Source organism: Thalia democratica, chromosome 5 (genome assembly GCF_965202585.1).
Source record: "Thalia democratica chromosome 5, ktThaDemo2.hap1.1, whole genome shotgun sequence".
NCBI classification, from domain to species: Eukaryota; Metazoa; Chordata; class Thaliacea; order Salpida; family Salpidae; genus Thalia; species Thalia democratica.
Genome location: NC_139169.1, coordinates 36,593,539 through 36,607,592, shown reverse-complemented (window position 1 = coordinate 36,607,592; position 14,054 = coordinate 36,593,539).

Sequence of the window (14,054 nt, the reverse complement as noted above, 5' to 3'; positions counted from 1 at the left end):
TTGAGAACTTGTTGACGAATTGGTCAGAAATTCCGCACGTACCACTACCTCTCCCAGCTAGAATCAGTTCGCTTTTAACCAAGTTGTGAAAAACTTCACTTCATCCATATTCGGCATGTTGTCTGCTATGTGGACGTACCCTTCTACGGTATTTGTTACCACAAGAGGTATGTTTTGTTGAACAACACCACCGCCAAGCACAATTTTTTCTTCGAAAGTTGCACAAGCGGTAAGACAACTCCGCAACTTCGGTGTTTTTGCTGTTTTTCGTTTTGGTATCGTATTGAATGCAGCAATCGCAAAGATTTTGTCTGTCTCGGCCATCAATCAAAAATATATTGCCCCTTGGTGCACAGGAACTAAATTCATCACGAAGTTCAAAGTTAACTTCATTTTTTTAGTTATTGTTGGTATCATTGTAATTAAGTCTGACAGATTCATTATATTTAAAAAGTATGTAAAAATTACCTTTAAAAGAAAGTGTGTTGTACTTTTTTCTTATGACAGGAACTGACTTAACACTTTCAAAATTAGTTTCATTAATCAACAGTTAATTACAGTCACCACTCGTGAATCTATGCACTTGTTCGGTTACACACTTTCGTTTAGTAACGCATTTAAGAATTTTCAAAAAAAGATAATTTCAAAAGTATTTTATACTGAAAATGTTTCGTTTGTATTGAAGAGTAATGTATTTCACTTATTATATATATTTTTAAATGCTAATAAAACTGGAGATGGTTTTTCAACAGGATTAGGATTATTTTAATTTTATTTTTTGCTTTTTATAAAAACCTATTAAACTCTAGAACTTGCTATATATTTATTAGGTGTCTTGGCCCCTTTGTATCTTTAATTCAAAAATAGTACACTTTTTTAATTTACTATCAATGGCATAAATTTTCTTTTAACTCAATAAATCTCTAATTTTTAGCTAAATTGTTTCTTGCCCAAGTAAAAATAAACTTGTTTTGTATGGTGTTATAGAATGATCTTTTTCTCTAATACCATGAGATACAAGCTTACACTTAGATGGACAAGGAACTCAGTAAAAAAATAACTTTTTATACACTTTAACAACTTTTGTTATTTTCTCGACATATATGTACAACTTAAACGAAAACTATTTTGTAAACAAAAAAAGTTGAAAGTCCATAAACTTTATCTATTCAAATATATTAAAATAAAACAGCCAATATATTAGGTATATTTACTACATCTCGTTTATTTACGTTCTCTTAGTTAGTTGCGCACTTTTGCTGTGAGCACAGTATGCGTAGATTCGCGAGAGATGACTGTAACTTTATTTAGGTTAATCATAACTGCAACCTAACTAAACTGTTTTTATCTACCATAAATTTTTTTTTGAAGTCCTTTTATTAAATTAATGTTTTTCTGCGAAGCACTTGGTAAAAAAAAGTTAAAACTCGAAATCTAAAGTGATGTTGTTTTTCAACTATTAAAACTTATTATCTTAAAAAATACTACTTAACTTACTATTTTTTTACTTCTTAGCTTTATTACTGGTTATGTACTTTTTTGTTTTTAAGAAAAATATTTTATATTTTGTACTTTACGTGTGCAAGTATTATTACTAGTACTAAGCACATAGTAAAAAAACATTACATTTACTTTTTACCACTTGTTCAAGGTACTTCTTTTTTTGTAACATACACAATAACTTGACTTTAAAAAGCAGAATCATCTCGATGTTATTTCTAAAATGAGATAGTTTTACAAGTGTTACTTTTTGTAGGACTGGTTTTAAAAAGGTAGTTAAGCTTTTGGATGACGGATGACGCTATTGTTAAGTTTTGAATTTTTGTAAAAATGTAGAGTTTTAAATTGTTAGTAACGGTTACAAGTCAGTCTGAGCTAAATATTTACTTTTCCAATAAAAAAATTGATTTTTAGCTTTAATTATCAATTTTATTTATTTTATTAATTTTAAGTTTAAGTTTGTAAAACTGTTTGGTAAGTTTATGTTAGGTTGGTTAAGAATAGGAGTTTAAAAAAAGGTTTAAAAAAATTCCGGACTCGGCTTTTTTCAGCTCAGCTCAGACTCACTTTTAAATATACTTATAAAGTTTTTGGTACTTACTTATTTGTCTTATACTCAAGCTTTAAATTAAACGATAAGTTTAGAAAAAAAAACTAAAAAAAAACTTACGTAACACAAATTTTATTCACTGAATGTTTTTAAGCTAATTACAAAGATTTAATTAAAAACTTAAAGTTTGTAGTTTATTTAGACTTCTTAAAGAAATTAAAATTTTCAAAGATGGAGGAGAAGAGACTGTAAATTCCAAAAATATTATTAAGGACTTATATTAATAAATTAAGACTTCAGAAATATTCTTTTTGTTTAAAAATTAAGTTTTTTTTTAAGTTATTATTTTTATAATTTTTATGTCCTGGAAAAGACGTTAAATGGTATTCCAAAGGAGTACGACTCGATAACCAAAATGTTCTTCATGTACCAGGTTTAGAACTAATTACTTTGAGTTTTTTTTTGTCATTCAATAAAATATCAACTGTTTTAAAATATATATAAATAAGTCAAAAATAAAAGTATCTGCTATCAGTATCTGCCGACTTCACTTTAAAATAGAAAATATGTATGAAAGTTTAGTAAGTTATATGATATGCTTAATTTCTTAAGTTAGTTTGTATTTTCGACCCTGGTGTTGATTTAGTTAGTAATGTAAATATTAAGTTTTGAAACAAAACTTGTCTAGTTACTATCACAAGCTAGTTTAAAAAAGCAATTAGATATATCCTATTAATGGTTTTTGAAATTTGTTCCTGTTCTCAGTAACTGAATAAAATATTAACTCTTATAAAAAGTTTTGATAAAAAAGAAAACTTAATTCTATGTTTGTAAAGTAATTTTTTCAAAGTTAAATATATTTTTAAATGAAAATTTATAATTAAACTATCTTATCATCAACTAAACATTTCCCAAGAATTTATTTGCAATGGGTGGAGTTTAAGATAATTTTTACCATAAAATAAAAAAAACATCTACTCTAAATATTAGTTGCAAATACAATTAAACAACTATTATTGTTTTTATGTGTAAAAGAAAAAAAAAAAAACTATAGAGGCATAAATAGTTTACACTCTCTGAACCTCTTCTTAAAAGTATTAAAACTGTTTGTTTGTGCAATTTTAAGTTCACTAAAATGGATCTCTACTTCTTATTATAACAATAGCATAGTAGTTTCATAAACAATTAAAAAAGTACTGTGTGTAGTAATTTGTATAAATATTTTACTTCTAAAAATTTAATTTCTTTTAGAAAAGAAACTTGTCACAGATAATAGATTTATGTTTTGTTTAAGGCCTTGGGGTGGTCTACCTTGTTTTTAATATATTGATCTAATGTTGTAGAGTTTTATCTAAGCTATCAGAAGTTTAAACTAATTAACAATATTTAAAGTAGTTTTAAAGATATTAGCAATCAAAGTCAGTTAGCCTTATATGTTCCTTATAGAAGAAGCTAACCAAAAACCTTAAAAAGACTTCTTTTTAAAATTATATCTACACCTAAATTTTTTAACCAAACTTCTTCAACTATTTTGTACAACTAAAATAAAGTTTTTTTTTTCAGTTTAGGATTTCTTAGTTTAAAAAACTTTAATTTAGTTAAGAATGTAGTTAAAAGGTTTAATAAAAGAAAATAAATCTAAGCACATACAAGGAAAATTTACAGATTTTATTAATGTATAGTATGATTTACAGTTTTTTTTTAATACTTATGTTAATTCTTATTTATATATTTAAAGATGAGATATATGTTTTTCTTTTTCACAGCATTTTAACCAATTTTCCAACTTTATGTTATTATAGAACTTTATATTGCATTTTTTGTGGTTGTTCTTGTAAATAGCGCAACAAAAAAAAAAAGAGAATGTACATGATCGTTAAAATTAAGATCTAAGGGGAGGAGATGGTGTGGTGCTCATGGTAGACTTTTCAATGTCAATATTGGCAGAAATGGGTATAAGAAATAGTGCACACCAATTTTTTCTTTTAAGAACAATTTAGTTTTGAGTTAATTTAAATAATAACACTTAAAAAAAAGTCTGTTACTTAAGGTCATAGGGGAGGGGGTCCACCTTAATTTTCACAAGTTGATCTTATTTTATAGAGTTTTATCTGAGCTGTTAAAAATTTTTAAGCGCTTAAAAAAAATCAAATTAAATTTTGAGATATGAGTCGGTGACTTCAATAGGTTCCTAATAGAAAGTGCAAACTAAAAAACATGGAATTTGACAATTTAGGTTAAAGATACCTGAAATTTGAATAAAAAAACAGGAAAAACCTGGAATTTTAAACGAATTTTACATTTTAATGACTAAAATTTTGGACACAAAAAGTAAATCATATAGATTTAATATTTTATTCATCATCAATTCTTTTTTTTTAATTTTTATATAGCCTCTAATCTTGGCGTTGTTGGCAGGATCCTGCTGAATCATTATCAAAAATGCATTTGAAGTAGCTTTACACTATCTTTTGAATGTTGTTATACTACTTACATACATCTTTAAACCTTAAACTTACTTTAAATTAAAAACCGACTCAAAAATGTGTACTTTTGAAAACCTTGAAGAAATTTCTCAAAAACTATTGGCAACCCTGACCACTTTTTTATCATTACCATGTTAAATTAGAACAGTTAATAAAGTTCTCTTTTAAAAATAATAAATCAAAAATAACATTTTACAGTATATAAAATGATTTGACTTTTAAAGGCAAATAAAGAGATCTTAACTACTAGAGGAGAAATAATGAGTTTACTCTCACAATTTTTTTTTTACAAATTAAGTTTCAGTAAAAGACCTTGTCAGTGCTTAAATAAATCTAAAAAGATATGTAACAATCATGGAAAATAGTTTCTAAACAATTAAATAAAAACAAATTTACTCAAAGTTTTTACTTAAAAACAAAACTAACTAAATTTTTATATTGAGATTGAATTTAAGATAAAGCTAAAAAGTTAGTTAAGTTTCAAAATCAATATAACAAAAATAATAACAAAAAGCTGTATGTAGCTTTTTTTTTCTTCTAATTTATTTTCAAAGTAAACATTGCTTAAATAATAATGTAGTTAATAGTACTAATGCTTTATTTGAGATGCATTTTAATAAAGCTAATTTTAGTTGTGACGTAACTATTGAAAGTTTAAACAATTTTGTACTTGTAATAGCTATGAAAATTTTAAATTTTGCTTGAATGATTTTTATAAAAACTTTTAGTTTCAAATATAGTAGCTACATAAAAACTGTTTAATGCATGCATAAACCTGTATTACGGACAACTTAAGACTTAAGTTTTGAAGTGAAGTTTTTTGAAGTGCGGGCAGGAATTAAAGAGCTTGTACCGTTTATTTAAGTTATCCTTTCTGTTGGCTTTAGTAATTTCGACCTTTTCTAGTATGCAAGTACTGCAAATGCATTGTAGGTTTTTGGCTTTGCGAATGAGGTGGATTATTTTCTAGTCTATTTTATAATCAATTTTGTTATTTTTAAGTTTCCATATGTATTTTAATATGTATGTGCTGTTTTCTTTGTAGTTTTTAAATCTCTGATATGGTTGTACCATCTTCTTTTGAAAGTTCCACCCGTTGATCCCAAAAGAAAACGCCACAGAAATATCAAAATACATATTGAAACTTTAAAATAACAACATTTATATTAAATGTTTTGGTTTTAAGAAAACAAATAGAGAGATCTCAACTGCTGGAGGAGAAGTAATATATTTATTCTCAAATTCTTTTTTATAACAACATTTATTATAAAAAAGAGTAGGAAATAATCCACCACATTGGCAAAGCCAAAAACCCACAAATCATTTGCAGTAACTAGAAAAGGTTGCAATTTCCAAAGCCAACAGAAGGGATAACTTAAATAAATGGTACAAGCTCTTTTATTCATACCTGCGCTTCGAAAAACTCACATTCAAAACTTTAGTCTTAAGTTGTCCATAATACAGGTTTTATGCATGCTCTTAAAAAGTTTTTATGAATTTCATTCAAGCAAAATTTAAAATTTTTAGTAGCTATTACATGTACAAAATTGTTTAAATTTTCAATAGTTACGTCACAACTAAAATTAGCTTTATTAAAATGCATCTCATATAAAGCTCACTTAGTACTATAAACTAAATTTTTATTTAATCAATGTTTACTTTGAAAAAAAAACAAGAAGAGAAAAGAAAGCTACATACAGCTTTTTATTATTATTTTTGTTATATTGATTTTGAAACTTAACTAGTTTTGAGCTTTACCTTATATTCAATCTAAATATAAAATTTAATTTGTTTTTAGTAATTTAAACATCAGACTTTATTTTATAACTTTTAGTGAATAGATGAACACTTTTTTTTTTTCTTTCCAATGTATTTTGTCAAATTCTCTTCAGGGAAATTACAGTTGAAACAATACAATAAAACACAACAAGTATATGTACAAAAAAAATTACAAATTAATCAATTACAGTAGACTACCGCTTAAGTACGCACTTATCCAGAAAGACAAAAAAATCTAAAAGGTTCCAGGTAGAATGGCCAACTTGCTGAGTTAGCCTGAGACTTCAACAACTTTTAAACTAGGATGAGTAATCTTGAGTAGTCTAAGTGGCCTAAGATTGTGACAGTCCTGTTATTAAATGTTAATAAACTAAATACTTATGTAGTGGTTGCAGAAAAGTGTAAAAATAATGATATTTGAGCTGTAATGCTATAAAATAAATAAATCTAGATGAAAAAGTTAAAAAAACCTACATATACAACATAGTTAAGTCATAATTTACTTTAAATGTACACATATTGATGTTTTGAAAATGTTTGGTAAACACAATGTAGTTTAGTACTTTCCCTCTAACAAAACAAAATATTGAAATATGGCTTAATATTCTTTTTTATATCATTGACTGACATTGACTTGCTATATTAAATGTATGTATTAATTATGAAGAGACTTTTTAAAGAAAAAATAAATCATTTTAAAATCTATTAAAAATTTTTGCAGATTAGCATTATGTATTAATGTTATTTAAAATAAAAAGACTTGTTTATTTGGCTTAATTATTTGGTGGTTAGTTGAAAAAATAAGACAAACAATTAAATTTCATTTTATACTAATTTGTCAAAAAGTACGCACTACCCGTGCTAAGTACGCACTTTTTGGTCGCACTTTTTGGTCGGGTTCAATTTGGTATTAAGCGGTAGTCTACTGTAATGGATTAAGTAAACGTAAATGTAATCAACAAAAATGTAATCAATCAAAACTTTAAAAATCAACACAAAATGGTCTTAACTAAATAGGTCTAAGGTGTAGTCAAATTCTTTCTTTTTACATAAATTTGGTTTATTTAAATGTATTAAAATGGCTTCAAGTCTAATTAATTCAAATGTATTTGAACATTGTTGCATTACACTGAAATTAGTTAATGCAAACTTTTTTCCACAACTTGGATTATTCAAAAGGTGTTCTGCTATCGCAGATTTTTTTATTGCATTTTTTACTGCAACACTCTTTTTGTCTTTTTTGTCTTTAATATACAAAGTGATACACATGGGAACATTTTCCTTTATTCTAGTTATGAGGTGTCGAGAAGTTTGACCAATGTAGCTGCTGTCACAGCAGCATTTAAACTTGTAAACTACAAAACTTTTTTCTTGAAGTGTCATTAGGTCTTTTCTCGAACGTTGAAGTATTGGCTTGGGCATGAATAGAACCCTAGGATTCACAGCATGATATGTTTTACTTGTTATACCCACTATTTTCTTCTCAATTAATTTAGATTCAACACCAATAAATGGAAGTTTCAATAATATTGGGCATTTATCTGGTCCATAAGGTTTAGCTATATTTGAGTTGGTAGATTGTGACTTTATTACTCGGTTTACTAGCATTTCAGAATACCAATTGAGTTTAAGAATTGACTTTATATTGTTAAATTCCTCAGCCAAGTATTCTAGTTAGCAGATTTTTCTACTGTATAGAGTCTTAATCAGACCAATTTTTCTACGTTTACTACAAAATGATTGGAAGTTTAAGTAGTTGTTGTTGAAGGTAGGCTTTCTGTATACTTTTGTTGTAAATTTTTCATCTTTTTTAACAATCAGAACATCGAGAAAAGCTAATTGGTTACTTGTTTCAGATTCTTTGGTAAACTTAATGGATCGATGTGCTTAGTTTTGTTTTAAGTAAAAAATTTTGAGTAAAATTTGTTTTTATTTAATTGTTTAGAAATTATTTTTCATGACTGTTACATATCTTTTTAGATTTATTTAAGCACTGACAAGGTCTTTGACCAAAACTTAGTTGGTAAAATAAAGTCTTAAAAGAATAAATTCATTCTACAGTATAATGTAATTACTTAAACCACATAAATTATTGCAGTTAATTTCATTATTTTTCATAGCTTTGAGTATAAAATATCCTGCTTTTTTTCAAAGATAAACTTTTATTGATTTTAATAAAGATTAATATATTAACAAAATCTTTTTTCTTTTACCCATCTACCTATTAGCTTTCATCATTAATTTTTTTAAAATATATATTTTATAAAGATCAGTTGCTTTAAGTATTGTTAAGTATAATTGTTTGAGCTGTTTAGTATTTACTTTAAATTTTATACACAATAAAACTTAAAATAATAACTTCTATAGATCATATCATAACATTTTTTTATTAGTAAAAAAGCATAAAATAAGTATAAAACCTTGTAAAATAATATTTTTAGTCTTTTTTTTCTTAAATTTCAGTTAGTTTTTTTAACGAGATTATTAACTTTATTCTGCAGATTACATAAGCCAAAAAAAACTTAAAGTTAAGCAAGAAACTAACCTTTTACAAATCAAAGTTATTAGCCTAAATTGTATCATGAGTGAAAAAACAGGTAAATAGTTATAAATATGTACCTGAGTGATTTAGCAAAACCTAAGTGCACAAAAACCAATAAAACTAAATTTAAGTATTTAAACCAATTTAATTTTTGATATTTTAAATTTAATTTTGTTAATTCTCTGTAAAATCTTAAGCTACCTACACTACCATGAGTATGCTTTAAATTAAGTCAAGGTTTTTGGAAAATTATTGCAAACTATTTGGCAAAAAGAATTGGCTCCAGGGGTCTTATTTGTCAGCCATATGAATATTAGCATTCTTCTTATAACCGCAGCCTACTTAAGCTGTAAAGCTGACAGCTAATATAGTGCTGTTTTAATAACAATTTAATACAGAGTTTAAATTTCCTATTGGGTAAATAGGGATAGCTGAAGTACAAAAATAAAAAGAGACACACTTCTAAACTTCAAGTTTGGAGCATCATTGCCATGACTCATTCCATCAGTTTAGCCACATATTCTTCTGACTTGGTCATCAGCCTAGGATCATTTGCCAGCATAAGATCGCCAAGCTTGTCATGCCCTCATTGAAAAAAGCTGTATGCTTGCATTTTGGCTGCTTATGTTTGACCTGCAAATAAAGGCAAGCCATGTTTTTTGGCTGATCCTTAGATCAACTCTTGACTTAATCAGTTGAGGTGCATTTGGCATTATAAAAGCTTTTAAAAACCCAGAATTCTTCTCATGTTTTACCTGTGAAGGTCAAAGTCTGCAAGTAATATCACATGGGTGATTTGGCGTTTTTTAGTTGCATCCATGTATTAGACACTTTATTACAACTTTTATAAGTTTAAAATATTCTTATAAAGAAAAACTCTTTGTGTTTAAATACTATATTAAAGCTGAAGTATCTGAAACGGTAATAATTATAAATATAAACACTCATATATAATATAAACACTGATGTAAAATGAGCTATAATTCAATTATGCTACACATGTAAACAACAAACTTCTTTGTCTTAAGGTTGATATTGCAGCCTTGTTCATGAAACACACACCTTGCTGGTCAAGGCTTAATTAAATAAAAGGATTATGATTTATTTGTGTGTTTATTCTTTTGGTAAGTAAGGAGCGTGATATAGAATTTGTTGTCTAGAACACTTTTGTAATATGTGAAAGTTAGTTCTGACAGTAACAAACATATTGCCACTATTCATTTACACACCAGAAAAGGAATATCAATTCTCATTAGTGTATATGCACACATGGTTTTCTTGGGTGAGCAAGTAAAGTAATCATTTTGTGAGAAGTGTAGTGAAAGTACCCAAAAATGTTTAATATTTAATATTTGAATGCATAGTTTAGATCTTATAACAACTTTTAGGATACCTGTCTATGAAATTCTGATTTTGGAAAATAAGTTACAACGGTCAATGCATAATGTTTTGAGTCTTGTCATAAACATATATTTCTATGTAACCAAATGTTTGCAACCAAACAGCAGCCACAATTATCTCATAATGTATCCCGTTCTAAAAACTCCCATCAGCTAGAAGTAGTTTTTGAACTAGGTCTTATTACAGTGCAAAATGTAACAGTAATGACTCATTAGTAACTATTATTTGCATATTTCAAAAATTTTCTTGCATACATCAAAAGATTTGTCTTGTCAAGTAAAATTAGATATTGTAGCTATACATGATAAGGATGATATTAATAAACTATTAATTCTGAAGCTGTCTGTTTCTTTAACAAATGTTAACAACCCTGTAATAAAAAGTTTGCTCAACATAAATAATAGTTTAAAGAAATAAAAGTTTGAACTTAGTATTTTGAAGTATAAATAAACTTTCTATTTTTAGCTATTTTCAAGATTAGCAAAGTTATATTGTTTTAAGTATACACATTTTTTTAAGTCTTAAATAATTTAAACTTTTAACGTTGAATCTTCAAAGAAAATTTCTTAATTTTTTAGTAAATTTCAAATAAAGAACAATGTATACATATAAAGCTTTTTTTACATTATTTAGAAGAAAAACAAACATGAAGTATAAGTACTTTGCGCCAGAGGCAAACAACTGTCTTGAAGAACTTTAAAAACTCAGGATAAATCAGGACAGTGTAGTTTTACTCACAATATCTTTTTGACTCAAGGAGTTGCAACCCTGTAACTAAAAAGCAACTAATTTCCTCATCAGAATCATCAGGCAGCAAAATGTTAATTTAGTCAAATCAAATCTACTTAAGTATTTTCGCACTAAAGATTCTGTTTTGTGGGTCAGTATTTAAAAACAAAATACTTTGGCTGTAGCAGCTATGAGTTTAGAAAAAAAGTTAAAACTTTGATTTTTAAATTTTACAGTTGTTTTTAAATATTATTATTTTTTTTTCAGATGAGTTTGATGAAGTTAGTTACAAGAGACTTGCTGCTCTTCATTATTGCTTTGTGTAAGTTTTTAAGATTTTAGATAGTCACCTTAAACTTATAGATTGTGTTATACCAAGTATACAAAGTATTGTTTTGTGTCTGTTTTGTCAAAGTCATCTAAAGTTATTGGAGTATTTAGTACCTACTTAATTAAAAAAAGATTTTTAGTTTTTTGCTAAAAATTTTAAGGTAATTAATTTTTAGTTGATGATTTTCATTCAAAAATATGTTTTTCTGTGTTAAGAAAGTCTTTGATTTTTTTTTCTGTAGATTTAAAAAGTTAGAGCAATGTTTCTAAAAAGTTTATTCTAAAAGTTTTACTAAGGTAATAAGTTAAGCCTAATTATAAAATAGCTTTTAATTAGTATTATAGAAAATTATATTATTTTTTGTTTACTAAAAGTATAAAAACTTTTGAGAAGTTGTTTTGAGTTTACTAAAAGTTTTAAAAACTAAAACTTTAAGTAGTCTTAAACTAATTGTCTTTTTTTTTCGAATGTGAACGTTGTTATCTAGTCATCTAATATTAAATTCTTAAAAATTAAAATCAATGAAATAATAGTTTTATTGTTACTAAAACATTCAATAAATACTTAGTAAGTTAGTATTTGTAATATTTTTATCATATAACAATTTATTTAATACATAGTTTGTATCAATATAAAAAGAAGAAAAACTCATTGTTCAGTTAATTTAGTTTAAGCATAAACAATGAGCAATCTGTGAAGATAAAAAACTGAATGAAGAATTATTTCCTCATTTGTTACAAAATTATTTTTATTTAAGGGATTAGAAAAGTAATAAATTTGATAAAACAGAATTGCACTCTATAAATATTAAACAAGTTTCTAATAGATTAATAGATTTAAGGGCATAGGAGAGAATAAATCACTTTTTTTATAACTTCATTATAGTTTGTAGAGTTTTAGCAAAGCTATAGTTAGTTTTTAACACCTTTTGAAATTTAAACTAGTTTTCGAAATGTAGCAGTAAATGTAACAGGTAACAAGTTCCTTATGGAAGAAGGAAGCTAAATCTACGAATAAATAAAAATCATTACTAGGGGTAGGAAGCAGACTTGTTAAAATGCTAAGAATCAGGGGCGTGTATAGACTTTTTTCAAAGGGGGTTCACAATTTTTTTGTTCTTAATTTCTCGCTAAAGTACTCACTTCTTAGGTATGCACTGCCAGTTAAGTACGCAATATTCAGCCGAAAAACTCTGTGTTTAAAATGCTTAGAAATAAAAAAAACATATAACTAGTAATAATTTTTTTTGTGTATGTTTTTATTTATTATACTGTATTAAATTTAGATAAATTAAAACTAAAAGAGCCGGAAAAAATTATATTTATAATTAAAACATTTTTTCAAGTTATTTAATCTATAAAACTGAAATTTCACTAAAAACATGGGTAGTTACCTAGGATGATGTTGCACCAATTTCAAGCTGAAATTATATTAAATTCAATGTTGATTTTTACCATAATTATAGGCTTTAAAATTATTTTTTATAATTACATAAATAAAACTTATTTATCATAAATCAATAAAACTTATATATTTAATTGCTTTTATTTTTAAAATAAAGCAAATGAAACAACTTATACATTCCTATACTGTAAAATAAAATAAAATCAAATCTGTACTTTAGTTTATAACAAATGAATTTAATCTTAACTATGTATTTACATAAATTGTTTAAAACGAAGAATAATTTTAGATCAATCATATAAAGCTTAAAATATTGATTTTAAGCCTAAAATTATGGTTCAAAAAGATATTAAACACAAACAATTTCAGCAAAATATTGGTGCGACATCGTTCTAAGTAATTACCAAAAAATGTTTAGACTTTTACAACAAAATTAAAATACCTTTAAATTGTAATTAAATGTTTGCCTGATGGTGCAGAAATTCTAATAATGATTTTTAAATCTCTCTGAGTTAAAAATTTCAAAAAATTAAGAACCAACTTTGTGGCCGACAGATATACAAAAATAAGACAACTTAAATAAAATTTATCAAAATGCCATTTAATGATAAAAGAATAAATTGCCAGATGGTGGAGTGGTCTATAAATAATTTTTAAAACTCTTTAAACTGAACTTTTCAAGGTTTAAACCCAGTTGGTTGACACATAAACAAAAAATATATAGTTTAAAATACAAAAGTTTCACACAAAATTATTATAAACAACCAACTTGGTAAAACAAAACTTTAGTGATTATATTGGACATTTTTAAAGTAAAATTGTACTTACTAGTTCAAAAACAATACTGTATCGAAAGTTATTTACACTATGTAACAATTTATAGTGGAAACTAAGAGCATCTTAGTAAAAAGTTTCCTAGAAAAAATGCTACTTTAAAACTTTTACCTATTATGACGTCACAATTAAGATTTTATTCTAAATCTTTTTCAGCTGGGCAAAAATGAGCATTTTTTGTTAAGGAAACTTTTTAATCTTTCAGTGTTATAAATTCAACATTCATTATTCAAAGTTTTTCAAATAACCAAAACAAAGTCAATAAACAACGTTTTTAGTGATATTCTAAGAATCTTTTTATCTTTTTTATTTTTTTCAGGGGGTTCACAGGAAACAGCAAACCAGTCAAAACACGCCCCTGCTAAGAATTACTATGGTAATTCAGCAATGAAGCGTATAACCTTTGATTTGTTTTAAGATAGTAATATTACGCTCGAGTAAACAAAGCAGTGCTTTAAACATGTTCGGTAGGGAGTATTTGGGTGATGTTTGCTGGAC